Source organism: Plectrocnemia conspersa, unplaced genomic scaffold, assembly GCF_051122295.1.
Source record: "Plectrocnemia conspersa isolate PC_06_02 unplaced genomic scaffold, ASM5112229v1 ptg000010l, whole genome shotgun sequence".
NCBI classification, from domain to species: domain Eukaryota; kingdom Metazoa; phylum Arthropoda; class Insecta; order Trichoptera; family Polycentropodidae; genus Plectrocnemia; species Plectrocnemia conspersa.
Window position 1 is genome coordinate 4,633,685 of NW_028277174.1, and position 16,463 is coordinate 4,650,147.

At 32.0% G+C, this 16,463-nt stretch overlaps 1 protein-coding gene and 1 long non-coding RNA gene across 11 annotated transcripts in view; both read left to right on the forward strand.

The window, feature by feature from the left end:
- NFAT (nuclear factor of activated T cells 3) overlaps positions 1 to 16,463 on the forward strand; it is an 80,171-nt gene that overhangs the window by 2,382 nt on the left and 61,326 nt on the right. For 4 of the 10 annotated variants that reach the window (XM_088195627.1, XM_088195635.1, XM_088195628.1 and 1 more), the window contains exon 2: positions 12,929 to 12,968. The exons of 4 other annotated variants lie outside the window; for them this stretch is intronic. The gene's annotated coding sequence lies outside the window, so the exon portion shown is untranslated. Of the gene's footprint in view, positions 1 to 12,928; positions 12,973 to 16,463 lie in introns of all 10 variants that reach the window. 2 more of the 10 variants (XM_088195630.1, XM_088195638.1) reach the window with 1 other exon arrangement.
- On the forward strand, positions 33 to 6,288 carry LOC148230381 (uncharacterized). Its single transcript, XR_015811154.1, has 2 exons — positions 33 to 1,839; positions 2,312 to 6,288. It is a non-coding gene; the product is annotated as an uncharacterized LOC148230381 (long non-coding RNA).

Here is a 16,463-nt window from a genome sequence, read left to right on the forward strand (position 1 = left end):
GAAGATTAAATAAGTACCATTTAAATTATATTATTAGGTTTATATGTACATATTTCTAAGTTAACAATAAAAAGTTTCGAGACTGTCCTATTTAAAAAATAATAAAACATTAAATGTTTCAAACTTTATTTTAAATATTTTTGCTAACGAAAACTCATTTAGTTGCTTTTGACATGAGCTTTAATATCAGTAATTTATCATTACAAATTTAAAAAAAATCCACAGCTGCATAATACTCACTTATATATAAATAAGAGGAATTTCTAGATTTTCTGCAATTACAAACTATTTTTTCATTATTTAGTATGCGACTGTTTGTTGGCTTTTTGCTGTTATAAATAATATGAAAATAAGAAAATAAATTTCGTGAATCAAATAAAAATTTAAAAAAAATATTCTACTACAAATTTGAAGGAATACTTCAATTACATTACTGTCCGCATTTTCGCGTAATTTCAAATGTATATATTTCTTTGTTTTACCAAAAAGTGGCATTTTTAAATGTATATATTGATCTAAATGAAAGTTTAAATCTTTAATATGTTCGCATGATATTTTTAAAAGCTTAAGTAACATCATTTTTAACTCTCGAAAATGTATGAACCGACTAATCATGAAGTTTTCCTTTCACGCGAAAATGCGCGAACGGACCGTAATGTGTTAAATAGTTGGACAAATATTTAGATTGGAGTATCTACTGCTAGTACAAATTTTAGATGAACAACTCGTGTCATTACGATATACAATTGACCAAGAGACCTTCATCTTTCAAGTAAATTTCTGATACATAAAGCGATTGTCTTACGACTTATTTATTGTCATGCCAAAGTCAATGGGAGCTATAAATAGTAGTCTCTTGAAAGTAATGACATGTAAATAAATTTCGCCAGTCAGCTAGGATCGTTGCCTAAATGTCACATGTCCAATACCTTGACAACAATTTGCATTCCATTGCACAGTTTTGGTTAATCCATCTTATTTAGCAGTATAATCTACCTTTAGGTTTAGTTTGTACTTTGGTGATTCACTTTCAATTCAGCTCCACAATTTGTGGCTTCTTTTTCGTTAGTTATCTTACTAATTGAGTAAAATAAACGTGCTGTAATCATCTATTGAATCGATAACTTTATAGCATCGATTGAAAAAAAATAGTAAAATACTTATTGTAGCAAAATCTAGTTACAATAAGTTATTTTAGTTGTGTATTAAATTTTGGATTATTGTAAAGCATTGGATATGTGCTTATTAAGTTGCAGCCATATATTTACAATATAATGTAATATATGCGCTTAAGATCTTTTGTATTTTATAGTTATCGTGTTTGTCACGAGCTACTCTCCTTAGTGCTACGCTTTACCGAGAACTTGATTATTCTAAATTGCCGTTTTCGTTAGCAATTACTTGGGAAAACCCGGAAAAACAAATCTGACGACGGTCACGTAACGCCGAAACGAATTTGGACAAATCTCAATATGAAAACGAAACGCCTTAGCTAGAAACGAGCTTGTATAGAAACACTTCATTTTTAAATTAAAATTTCTTATGTAATGTCTCTTTAATATATATTTGCTTTGATATGTTTGATGATAAAAAACAAATAGAAAATGTTAGGTGTATTCAACACAGGTTGGATTATATATTTTTATTTGTTTACTTATAAGCTTACATACAATTTGAATTAATCTCCTTCAAAGTACTCTCCTTAGCTATCGATGCACTTATCCCAGCGTTGATTCCATGATTGGAAGCATTTCTGGAAGGCTTCTTTCGGGAGGGCCTTTCAGTGTCGGCAAAACGTTTTCTTTTTAGCACGGTTTTTATTTTTGGGAAGAGCCAGAAGTTGCAAAGTGCTAAATACGGAGAGAAAGATGGATGTAGACAGACAGGAACTTTTTTTTGCCAAAAAATCCTTGGATCCGAAGCGAGGTGTGGCATGGCGCGTTGTCGTGATGAAGTAGGAAGCCATTGACCCATTTTTCTAGTCTCTTTCCCCGTACATCGTTTCGCAAACGTTGCAGTATGCCCTTGTAATGTTTTGAGTCTACAGTGGTTCCCCTTAGAACGAACTCTAATAACACTATGCAATCAATATCGAAAAAAACAATTAGTACAACCATGACGTTCGACTTTGACTGACGTGCCTTCTTAAGGCGAGGAGAGACTCGTTTTCCATTGAGAACCCTGCATTTTTATCGCAGGATCATAGCCATATACCATATACTTTCATCTCCAGTTATAATATTTACTATGAAGTCCAGATCTGCATCGATTCAATTCCGTGCAAACTGTCACACGATTTTCCTTTTGTCAGTCAAAAGAACAAAACTTAATGTTAACGCGTTGGTCGAGAGACGGTAACTACCTAACTCTTCCGGGTCTGTGAGCCGGCTGACAAGTCACAACTTGTTCAAACTTAACACTGACCATCTCAACGGATCAGGCTATCAGACTTATTACTTCAAATGTATGTAGCGTCAGCAGTTGCTGCTATACAAATTCATTCGCCGTATTTTTTTTATCACACCTCGTAGATGACTATGAATATATGCCTAATAAATGTTTAATCTAGTTTTATGCGATAATATATTTTGAAACCTGTATACAAATTTTTCCATTGATAAAATATATTTATATTTTTTAAAACTTTAATTCTGCCTTAAAAGAATACTGTAAAAATAAAATATCATTAGATTTTTAAGGGTATTGTGTGTGTTTCAGCCAAATTTAAACTATTGTTATCATAGTTTACACATAATCTTGCGCCCGGGGCATATGTCCTCATATGCGTCCTCCCCTTATCGGGACCGAGTTAGGCCATCTTCTAAAGAGTGCGTCCTGTCTTATCTGGTTGTCGATCCAACATCAACTGGATGGCTCACAAAAATCGTTTTCCCTGGCAGAGGGTGAGTTTCTAAAAAAAAATCAAGACCGCGTGACACGTCTAAGAAACGATTTCAATTTGTTTTATAGAAGGGTCTTATCTGTTTCGATTAGCTATTTTCGAGGAGATTAGTGTAGGAAGAATCATTATATTTATGTTTTATGCGAAAGTGCCCTTTCACAAATACTTTGTGATAATAAAATTCAGACAGATTTTGCATTAGCTGTATTTCACAAAGACGTACAATATGAGTTTTATATAGGGGAGAAATGCTGCTACAGAACGAAGTTTTTTAAATGGGAATGATGTACCGAAGACTTTATATTCAACAGCTCTCTTCCACATAACTTTATTTAGCAGTTTTTAAAGTATATTAAATGGAATAGTAGAAATGAAATTCAAGCTAGTATATGTATTTTTATTAGTGTGTTGTCAACAGATGGCATGAGACTGTTAGAAGACGTAAGTCGCTTGTTTTTATTTATGAACGACAATTGATTGCGCAAATATTTGTCAGAGACCAAGCTGAATCCACGGGAGTCGACGCCCTGACGGACCTGTTATCACCCGAAGGCCGTTATCAACTCTTAGCACAGCTCGACAGAAAGATTTAATGTCTAAATATCTCATTCTTAGAGGCAGACTTTCATGATTATGATTAGCCTTAATTGCTTTAGTAATGGTACTACTGTGTTTATAGATTACATTCCTGATTCCTAGTATCTGATGAGTTAAATAGTTTTTGACCGAGTAGCAAACCAAGTTACTCGGCCGAGTACTGGGAAGTCGTTTCATCGTTTGTTTTGTGCGGAATTGCATATAAATCAAATAACTAAAAATAAATTAACCGCGATCGAATTATTGAACTGATTGAAATAAAATATTTGCGTCTTGAAACAAATACAAATTACTTAAAACTTCATAAAAATTTGCGACGCACCTGTTTTTGAGATAAATGTTGAACGATAATAATGGGTGGGTCTTTCCAACATTTTATTTTTTTCAACGAATGAATTCTGTGAATTCGGTCATAGTAAATACCACCACCAATATTCCATGCCACGAATTCATTTGATAACATTTTTTGTTGTTGAGAAAGAGCGTCTCATTGTCTCACATTTCAAAACAAAATAATAACTCATGGGTCACTCGGGCATATTGAGAGACAAAACATTTGAGATTGTATATAACGAATATTCGTATGGTTGAAAATCTGAACAATAATTTAAAGAATCGAATATACGATTATAGAGTTTTTAGCACTGTATTGTGGATATAGAGGCATTGAGATATGCGCCGGAAATGACCATCGGTTATTGTTTGATTTTTAATGGTCTGCACTAATTCATCAATGTCATCGAAGGATAGCTCAACCTCTTTAGTACCTGCGGAGTATTGACAATGTACGACACATTCATGTCTTTTATTTTTTTATTTGTTTTAATAAATTTTATTATTTCTGGTCCCGGAAATATGCCAAGTTTGCCCCAACCCCCTTCCTGAAACAAGGCCTGATTATTTAGCTCAATGGAGCACACTTCTCCTATATAATTTATTTTTATAAATGTCTAATACATATTTAATACTGATACCTTTTAGTAAATAATACTGATATATCACGCTGGCATCTAACGATAAACATATTTTAAATAAGTAATGGTCTTTTTAAATTATAAATTCATAGGCTAATGCCCGTTTCAGCCTTGGTCAAGGCCTTTGACTCGTAATTGCTCTTCGATATCGTATCGTTTTCAGCTATTCATGAAGTATTCAGAAGCCATACATGGAAGCACTTAAATATATCGATGATATACTTTATAAATACTAAATTCACATTTTTCATTTGTATGTAGGTGGATAGGTTTAGAAATTCTAATTATGCGTATTGACGTACTATGTTTAGAGATTAAATTCCTACCAATAACGCCACTGATAAGATATATATCTCACAGTTACACGTGTTTTATATGTATTTAGTAACGTAAACTGATTTAGATATGTAACGTCGCCGTTCCTGCGTCGTAGTGGGTAACCAAATATTTTAGCTTTTCAGTTTCATACAGAAATATTTTATCAGTATGGCGTGTACAGTTTGGTTAACTCGCTTAGGAGCTGATTGATCCGAGTCAAGTGAAAATTTGAGAGTACTGACGTCTTGTCCGCGCATATAGGAATAAGGGACGTGATCGCGATTTGTTTAGGACAATCAAGCGTCGACACTACTTTATTGGGTAGACGATACAATGATATTGACACTCAAAACCCAAAATATACTAATTTATACACAATCAGCACTTTTGTAGAATTTTCTAAAAAAAATTATGAACCCTTCTCTAATATAAACAATTTTTAAGAGGCTCTTATTTCGTTATAAAGTTGTGTTAATTTCAAATATTTTTTTAATTTGATGTCGAGACATAAATTAAGGTCGACATCAAATTCGCTCTTTACATATTTGTAAAATTGTACCTTTCGTTTTTCACTTTTTCGAAATATTTTTCGAGTCTCATTTAGAGCCTTATTAAAGCTCGGTTTCAAACATTTGGAATTTCTGCACTATTCAAAGTCACTTTTCTGAATATATTGTTCATGTCCTATTCATCGGAATCTTCATGTGTTTGACATTCATCCGTTTTTCGGTATAAAAATAGATAAATTGCATGATTTAGGCAAAGTTGATTTTCAACAGGACTCACGTCCAATTTATTTCATAACGCTAGTTCCATCAGTTGTTACGTTCACAATGTCGGTTTTAAAAATAATTCAAAATCTTCCAAACGGTTCTCAACAATTCTCCGGATTTTAAAAGAATCACATCTTTCTAAATTGAAAATATCGTTTTCGCTATGAACAACGATATTAAAATAACTTCTATTTCGTAAACTCGTAATTTCGTGAAAAAATAAATGTAGGATTTATTAAATAAATTTTGAATCGGATAGTCTCGAGTCCCGGGTTATTTTTTTTAAATTCCCGGGACTCGAGAAAGCAAAAATCTTTGAATTATCGGGGAAAAATTCCCGGTTTGTTTCGATACAGAATCCCTTGTTCAGACGTTATGGCATAGGAGCTGCCAGTTAAAAATAGATGTCCAATACGTGTGGATAAAGGACTCCATAGGGTTAATAAATCAAGTCTTACGACTCTTTTAACGTGTCTTTGGCAACTATTTGTCAGATTAGATGAAAATAATTAGTTTTTGCCGTAGTTATTATGGTGGCATTTCCACAAGACATACCAGCGTATACTTTGGTAAAAAATAAAACAATATTAAATCACGTTTTGAAAGTTAATACATCATTGAGGCACCAAGAACTAGTACCACCTTTCGCCTCTTTGAATTAAATACATACAAGAGTTTTTAAATCACTTAACTCTTTACCAACCGCTACTTTTAATTAGAAAAATTATATTTTTTGCTAATATACACAATTTTTTATTGTTTAGATTAAAATTATATATAAGTTTTGATTTAATTTATATATGTATAAGTTAAGACAAACTAAAAGAAAAATCGCTGAAACATTTTTGACGTATGCGAGAGAGATTACAAAAAACACTAGTAGGATTTACTCAAAAAGCTTTTAAGATATCTAAGTTTGTTTTACTTATCTACAAGATACACATATACATATATGATATGATAAGTTGAGTAATATCATAACGTTTTTACTGAAGTTTGACGATGCCCAAATTAAACGAATCTAAATCTTCTTAAGTGATTAAAATATAGAAAACGGAGTCGAGTTATTCGATGAGTAGTTGAGCAACAATAATAATTTATTATCTCACATTTTGGTACACAAGTGAAACCTATTGACCCGTTTAGCGTTCTTTTTGTGAACCACATATTATTATGTACATTTGATGTGATATACAAACGCATTAATGTTATGAAATTGTAATTGCGGGTCATATCATAGGTTTGGTGCTAAAAAAATGTCGTTTATAACAAACAGACCGATTTTATCGTGGTTCAGTTTAGTGTCCTCGTGTGTGTTTATGCAACGGCCAGATAACACAGTTTGTTAACCAACTGTGTGGTTGTGTAATCTGACTGAATTAAATAATAGTTGTGTTTTAATTGAAACCGAACAAGTTTTCGAAGCTTTCGTATATTAAACGATCGTTCATTGTTAAGTATAGTTAAATTGAATCTTAATGATTGTGTTTCCCACACTGTAATCGAATATTTACATTAACGTTGTACTAATTAAAGACTGCTATTATCTTAATTTTATGTTATGTATTGTAGTCAACAAATAGAACAAGTTTTATATGTAGGTAATTTTGATGAAATTATTGAAATAAATTAGTTAAATTTTATTTTTGATGGTTATCTATTAATCGTTCGTATTAAAAATCTAAATAAAAATCTGTTATCACTTTGAAGATATCGATATAATTTAAGATAATTTATTTAAATAAATTATGAAAATAAAAGTCATCAATTCCTTTTTAAAACTCCAACCAGTTTGAAAGTTTAAACAAATTTCGTAAAAACATGTTTGCGAACGCAATACGTTTAACATAGTTTAATTTTTTTCTTAAATTTTTTGTCAATTTTAAAAGTTTTTGTTATTTTTATGAAAATAATTTATTATCAAATAATTTATTTAAATAAAATATTGTTGACATGAAAAACGGAATTGGTTTTAGTCATATTTGTTACAGTTAAAAATATTAAATAACGTATATATGCGTTCTCGGTCGTTAAGTATCTATTAAATTTATATACAGACATACATTGCTTATTGTAATATTATTTTTATACGTACAAGCTTTTTGAAATTCGCCGTTTGAAAAAACAGTTTCGAAATTCGCCTTGCAATTTGTGAAATTGTTTTGAAATTCACCTTACAATAAATTGTTTTCATGCCGTCGGGTTGAACTCTTAGTATTCAGGTATCTTGACTTTTACTGGACAAAAACTTTTTTCTTATTGAATCCACTGCAGTCCAATTTATTTAATCACAAAAATTAAGCTTCTTACTTATTATTTATATATAATGTATTTATGGTATACCCTATACCCGCTCCAGATGTTGGGACCACTACCTGAAAAAATACCACACAATAATGCAATAACAAAAAGATAATATTTCGCTATATTCTTGTAAATAGTATTTAGTTAATTGTTCACTATTGTAATTCATACAACACCAATGGCTCTCAACATATTTTTAATCACACGTTTTTTTTTAATACTTTGCTATATGCAACACTAAATATATTTATGTATGTACATACATTATAATTACTCGAAGCTATCTTTCATAGGAAGATACGATTTTAAATTACGTTTTTAAACATATCCCTTGGTTTTTAATATAGGAATTTACTATATGGGAATAGTACATGTTTGATAAGCCACGCTTAGTCCACATCGTGACGATTTTTTGTCCTTTGATGCAATTATATATAAGATGCTCTTTCGCTTATGTTACAACTTCTCCCTTTCATATTTTTTTATTGCAGTTTAAATATAATTTTTGAATTATACCAGTTGTACCAAATTTTACTAGTTAAATACAATTTTTAATAATAATAAGTGATAATTGGCAGGGAATCATATGCACTGAAAATCAGACAGCTGTTAATAATCACGCGTGATCACAGCGTCAAATGCATCGTTCCAACTTTTCCCAGGGAGTTAGTCAGTCAGATTCATAGTATTTCATTAAATAACATGCATTTTTTTTAGCTAAATTCTAAGGAGTTATTTTATTTTTTAGAATCCACATTAAAATCAATAAAATTGTACGCTCGATTATCGAGCGTTCATATTAAAACAATATTACGACTCACAATAAGTGAGAATTTTGACCAAAAGGAGAGCACAAAAAACAATTATCTCTTCTTATAAGTCAAAAATCCACGTCAAAAGTAATTAAATCGTTCCGTTACCGTCGCACTACGACGTTTTATATTAATATTAATAAATTTATGATAATATTACAAAATTAATGTAGCACATCTAAACCGAATTTTGACCAATAGGAGGGCGCAAAAAACAATCATCACTTCTCAGAAGTCAAAAATCCACGTCAAAAGCAATAAAATCGTGCCGTCGCCGTCGCAGTAGGAACGCTCGTTACCGAGCGTTCCCACTGCGACGGCGCCGACACGATTTTATTGCTTTTGACGTGAATTTTTGACTTCTGAGAAGTGATAATTGTTTTTGCGCCCTCCTATTGACCAAAATTCTGTTTGAATATACTTTAACCAATACTCTCATATCAGAAGTCTGTATTAATATCGGTAAGGAGAGCTATCATATTTTTAAAACTTAGTGTGATATCGAAATGCAGACAAAATATGGAACAATATGCGAGATGCAACGTGCATTTACTTCTTGTTCCGCTTATTTTCTCTTGAGAAAAAATTTTAGACTTGACTTAATAAAAGTTATAAAACCATAATTAGTTTTAGAACTTTTATTAAGTTAGGTTTGGGTTTGAACAGAAAATGGACGTTTCGCAACTGTCAAATAGAATTTCATAGACATTTTAGAGCAGCATATAATTTCACTAGAGCTTATCAGTTAAATTATATTTTCGTTAGTAAAAATATATATCTACTGGTGAAAATGTATTTGGATTTCACTAGTGAAAATATAACACTGAAAAATACACATTTACTGTAATATTTGCATGTGAATAAATATCGTTAAGTACGTAAATGTATTACTACGTATGGAAAAGTTGAAATCATATAATTTTACTAGCACCTGCCAGATAAATTATATTTACACTAGTAAAAATATATTTCAATATAATTTCACTGAAATGACATATTTAAAAAAATATTTTTAGGATAGATTGGAATTTTTTTCAGAATTTCTTTGAGTGATAATTTGAAAATGTCTGGTTTAAAATTAGGGATTTCATTTAGCTTTTTCCGGGGGGGGAGCAGTGTTTTTTAATATTCAGATTACATTAAGATTTATTGTATTTCATTAAATGCAATGCATTTTCTGGCAAAATCCGTATCCTATGTTCAGGACGCCAGCGCTCGAGAATGCTTGTCGAGCTTGTCATACACAAATATGTTTTCGGCGATAGCTACAAGGAGCTGGAGTAAGCTTTATGTGGAAACTGGGTACATATATTTTATGTGCGCGCTACTATATCCTTTATTAACATAATGACTATGTTATAAAATACGTATAAAAATATTCAAAATACATTTTTCCAATATATCTCGTGGCACATTTCTCACCCATCCCAATTAGACTACTCATTTAATTTACTGTACTTTCTATAAAAAATAGAATAAAAAAACATCAGCCACGCATTAGACTCGTGATCTTTTAAATTTATTGTTATGCATAGTTTTTAAAGCTGATAAACAGACAAATTATTTATCAATTAGTTCACATTGACGCTGCCTCGGGCCGAAATCCAGTCATTGCCACTGATGTGTCATGTCCTACTAAATCGACATATTAAGATAAAAATCTGTCCATACTCATATTATTATCTAACACATAAAAACATTATACAATTGTAGAGCCTCTACGTTTCCATCAGGAAGCTTTCCTTTTTTATTATTTATTATTTAAATTAGGACTATCCTGACCTAATGTGTCACGGTGGTAAAAAACAATACATAGTATTATTAATATTTTTTTTTTTAATAAATAATAAAATTGCATTATACGACCGGACCAGATCCTCGTAGCTGATACTAAATAAATCCTTAGCGAATCACTATCGAGAGATACAATTTTCAGTAGATCAGATGCATCTAAGCAATTTTAAATCATCTGCATACAGTTGAAAACTGAAATTTATATCATTAATAAATAATCAATCAATGCATCGAAAAAACCTTGTTTATTTGAAACCCTTTTTTTCTAGTCGTAACGAGGGCTTTTGTGTGGTTCCATTCTTTCGATTCTATTATCTGGTTTCTTTCTATTGATGAATGATACTTTTATTTATTCGCTCGCAGTCATTAATGCGAGTTTCAAGAATAAGACCCCAAATAATATTACATTATGTTATTAATATGTAATTTAACTTCTAAAGTTAATTCTTTTAAAATATATTTTTTTTCATATAATGTAGAAGAAATAGTTTTTTTTTTTAATATTATTTAATGATCATTAAACTTAAGAGCTGCCAGTAAAAACATATGTCCAATATGTGTGGAAAAAAGAGTAACGTTGTATTTACCTACTTACATCGTATATTTTAAAATGCTTAGACCTAGAATTTCGCATAAGAACGTTCTGCAAAAATCATATTATTGCAATGTTCCCTTCGAGATGTTTTACCTAGACAGTCAAACTTTTAAAATTATAATATAGATTATTTCCCATTAAGATTAATCAGTGGTCGAAACCAGTTGACGACTCCTCAGTCGTATTAATAAATTACACTCGTAGGCGTGTGTAGGTAATCTTGGCTCGAGTAAACAAACAATCAGTGAAGACGAACCGCGTGTGCAAAAGGGGTCAATATCGCAGGTCAAAAATTTGCATTGTTGGCATCGAGTGTTTATTGACAATTTAGCTGATTTGTTAGTTTACGGTAATGTAAATATTATGGATGCATACGCTTACGAACATACAGTGATCTGACAATAGCGCGCAGGATAAAACCGTGCCGACAAAAGAGCGCTGAACAAAAGCGCGCAAATAAATAAAAAAAGTCTTAAATGTAGTTTAAAATAAATGTATTTCAGCGTTGAAAGAAATCTATAAAGTTATTCCTACTATTATAGAGATAAAATGATATAAATTAAATACTAAAATTATTGTACTTCACCGACTACACGCAGCTAGCTGCAGGACACTTTCAGTCATATGCAATATGAACTGGTGGCTTGTTACTATCACCGCGTACATACTTAAAGGTACTTCGGATGTTCCTACCCGCTCCTTATGGTCAAGCATAGGCCTTTACCTACCGGCCCATTAGCGACCCGTAGCTACAGCAGCCTGTAGACTGTAGTGCAATAATGAATTGCTCCTCCATTCTCGATTAGAGTTTATGGTCTCCCGGTATCACTCTATCTGTAGAAGACGGAAAAAGGACTCAAGGAGAAATGACGAGGCAAGAACAGGACCATTAGACAATACTCAATAATCATCTGTCGGATAGTATTATGTGTAGAGTGCATGGGATAAAACCCTGTATGTAAATTAATAAATAATTTATCGATAGACACATAAGAGCCGTCCTTTCATAAATATCGTCGAGGAATGTTATTATTAGATAGCTGGTAGATAGGAGCATGTGGTCTTCTTTGTTTTTCTTTCTTAAAACTCGCCTTTGAGCTTTGATGTGGCATCCAGCTGTTACCACAATTAGTATTTACTATAATTAATCAATCTATGAATTTGATATGTATTAGAGACCATGCTTTTTATATGCTACCCAGTGGACCATAATAAACAGGTGTTTTGTTGACCACTTTGCTGCTTTTTAATTTGCATAAGTATCACACGAAGAAGAATGTCACACGTCTAGAAATCGAATCGAAAAGAGCAAGTTCATCAGCACTACAGCGCGGAAGCTGCGTAGCCAGTCCCGTTTGTTTGTTCGGCCATCTTGTCTATTTTGATTTGGGCCATTATGTAATAAAAAGATACGACAACAGCAAACTATGGGAACCGGTTGAGGCACGGTGCCAGACGGGGTGACCCACGCGGTAGACTTTCAGACCACGTTTTAATTAGTCGATTCCACGTGACCGTGGGAATGTCCCAGATAGGGCTTTATAAAAAAAATACTGTATAGTGCTCCTTAATCTTGATACATGGCATTCCTCGAGGTTCTGGACCAGTCGAACGAGCGAGTCACTAGCTTCCAACCCTTATCGATGAAATAATAGAAGGATTCTGTTCACCTTTCACTTAAAAGTTATTATAAAAAAATTATAGGCATAGGTACAATATAACATATATTATAAGCTTATAATTTGAAATTTATGTAGTTAAAAAAATCTTATTGCATGGCTCATATTTTTTTTTTTTTTTTTTTACAAAATGTAACTTTTATACGTATTTAATTTACGAATATTATTTTGTATTTGCAGATAGAATGAAAAAGGCCTCGAATTTCTTTGAACCAGCTATGTGAGTAAGGATTTCAATACTAAAATACCGGTATTGATTCTATGAACATATCGGTATTTAGATATTAATAATTAAAATAACATTTTTTCTCGTTTCAAAAAATGTTGGTAATCATTTCTTGCCCTTTGTGAATGCCGTACGGTTTTAATATATATATTTTGCTAAACTGGAATGTCTATATAATATTTCAGGAACAGAGGATGCAAAATCTATTTTTGCAATTTCGATAAGAATCGCATCTGCTTCGTTAATGTCTAACATGACGTATTATCGTATTCCTTGTTGTGTTATTTTAAAAAAAATGTTGCCTATTTGCAGGACGAATGAACCACAAGGGGTTAATTCTAAATACTTTAAACTGAATAAAATCTATTCTCGACTTTCATACTAAATTGGTTTCTGAAACGTGCATGAAAGTTTATTATGCAAAATGTATGTGGTCTTTTCTTTTCAAATTTATCAAGAGATTAAGTGGTAACTGATTTGCGTGTTCTATTTCAAGAGGACGAAAGATTCCTTTAGCATATTGAAAACGTGTGCCTCGAAGATGTTGAGTTTTGTCTTGCGATACGCGCATTAATTGAGGAGCTCGAGGGCATTGTGTGACTTGTATAATCACCTAGTGCGTACTACACTTGCGTATGCTTCTCCGGTTTGCTTGTTAAATAATGCAACAGACTTACTTTTAATGGAATAGGTACAAAAAATGGTTTCTCAGATACCTGTACACGAGAGAATATAAATATTCTTCATTTTTATTTTCCACAAAATTCCTACGCTCGAGTCGTGTCGACAAGTGTACTTGGGAAAGCACTTAGGTCAATAAGTTCTTAAAAAACAATAGACAAACACATTATTTTGTGTTGATTCATTTTATTTCTCAACATAGTCTCTTTATAGTTCGATACACTTCGCAAACTTTTTCAAGGCCCTCAAAATACGCTTCTGTTTCGGCAATTACCTCTACTTCGACGTGAATCATTTTCCGGCGAGCCATTTCTTCATGGTTGGAAACAGGAAAAAGTCGCTCTGACAAACAATTCGAAGCGTATTTTATACATTGTCTTGATGGAAGAGAACTTTCTTCTTGGCCAAATGTGTGCGTATTTTCTTGATTTTTTTACTCAACTGAATCAATAACAACTCATAATACTCTCCACTTATCATTCGTTCTTCTTCCAAGAAGTCAATGTGGATGATTCCGCGTGCATCCTTAAAAAACATATGACTTTGCCATCTTTAGAGCTGGATCGTCTCCAAAAACCCACTGTTTTAATTCAAAAGCTATATTTCACGCGGCAAAAAAAGATACGTCACTCGAGTGTTAACCGCCCTACCCATACGAACACAACTTTCACGCGTGCATCCAATTACTATAGTGTATTGCAAGCGCGGCGGTGGCCGGTATAAAACCGACCAGTAACAATTTTTTTGCTCAAAATTCTGGTCGTTTTTATTTCGATTGACTCTTACAAACTGCAATATAATACTTCTTATTGATCGACCAGATAATCTTATAATAATCTTATAACGTTACATTAAAACATATAAAATAATATAGCACTAAGTATTTTTTTTTAAAACTATCAAAAATACTACAAGTCGGCATGCTCAAATAAATATGAACATAATAAATTACTTTAGGCAGACTTGGAGAAAGTTCACAGCTGCACGATCTTCACTCAGAAATATGAGTAATTTCTGCAATAATAGAGTATTTTCTTCATTATTTAATTTTTCGGCTTTTATTTGCTATGGCCATGGGTGTTAAAAATAGTATTAAGATTAAAATATATATTTCGCAAATTAAAAATGGGCAAAATTGGGCCGTAGATAATGTAGCAGTACATTTAAAAAAATACTACCTGCGTTGTTGTAATATTATACAAAATAACTTCAGAAAAAGAGGATTTTAAAAAATAAAAATTATAAAATATTCTACTACAAATATGAACAACTTACTAATACTTGAGCAAATATTTGAATAACGAGTATTTTAAAAACAGGCAAATATAGTCGGTATTTGAGTATTCGTCACCTGTTATGGTGCATTGGACATCTTCAGTGAGTTAATTCATAAATTTCTGAACGATCCTTTTTTTTATTAATAATTTAGCAGATGCCAAAAATATCTAAAATTTGTTGTTGCATCAGGCTGTCGTCTTCGACTTCTTTACGGTCCTCTTGGAAACGTGTATGCCGCTCATAAACTCTTCATTTGGACATACGATCCTCTCCAAAAACCTTCATAACATTTGCATCACTTCACTGCACTTTATTCCATTTTAATGCCAATTCTCCAAGCGTGATAAAATGTGTCGTAATTTCTTGACTGTCAAACACAAAATACTTAATTTGTCATTGATTTTTTTACTTATTGGATTTCCTACTTTTATCTTCATTTAAAAAACTATACAGAATTGAATGCCGTTTGTGAGGAACTCCATAAGTCAAATATTCTACAGCTTGAACACGCTTTCCGCGGTGCCATTATCACTTTTGAAATATTTAAGTGGATATACAGACCCGATAGCCATTAGCGCATATTGTATTCACTATCAATTTTTTTATTATTAATTCGTTATACTATAGTGGAGAGTTGACTTTGCGCCTTAGAAGATAACGAACACACCCATTATCGTAGATCGTACGCACATTGTGTGTGTGCTGCCAACTGATGCACACAGTTAAAATGCTCATCATATTAAAATAAATCACCAGATTTGTAATTCCTACTTATTAGTGTTGATTGTAATTAATATAAGATTTTAGTTTCGTTTCATAAGCAAACCAAATAAAACTAGTTATTCGCACATAATCTCCGAACAACAGATTGTTTTAAACAGCATATTGAATAAAGAATTATGTTTACCAGTGAGGAATTACCGGTATGCGTGTTTTCTTTGTTCTTATCAGTCGAAGACTCTTGTATCTTTGGTAGAACAATTATTTCCAATTATCGAGTAAGGTATGCTAAACCGAAAAACACGCTGGACCTTCGCGTGTCTGCTTATCTGACCAGAACAATTATTGTGCATTGCTTAAAACAATCTGATAAGATTTCTGATTACGAAATTGCTATGTTATCACTAGTGTGACGTCAATAGTGTTTAACTTGTTGTTTAGTATCCTAACAGACTTATTAATTAACCGAAACCTTTCGAGTGCCTCCTAATTAGTTTTATGTCAAAATTATATTTACTCATTGTTTCCGATTGCTTATCATACAGTAGTTAACACGATATTGCTGTTTAAATTTAATCATATCTTATGTAATTAATCTATTGGAATCTAATCCAAATGTTACTCGATCGTACGATTTTATAGATAGTTAAATTCTAATACTTGTAAATATTTTAATTTTAAATAAGTAAATTTGGTACATGCAGGGAAGTATTTTATCACTCCATAAGTTCAATCTTTTCTTTTTCTGCAAAGATTTTTTTAGTCGTGAGAATGGCTAAAAAACAAAGGTAACCAGTTCTCATCTAAAAG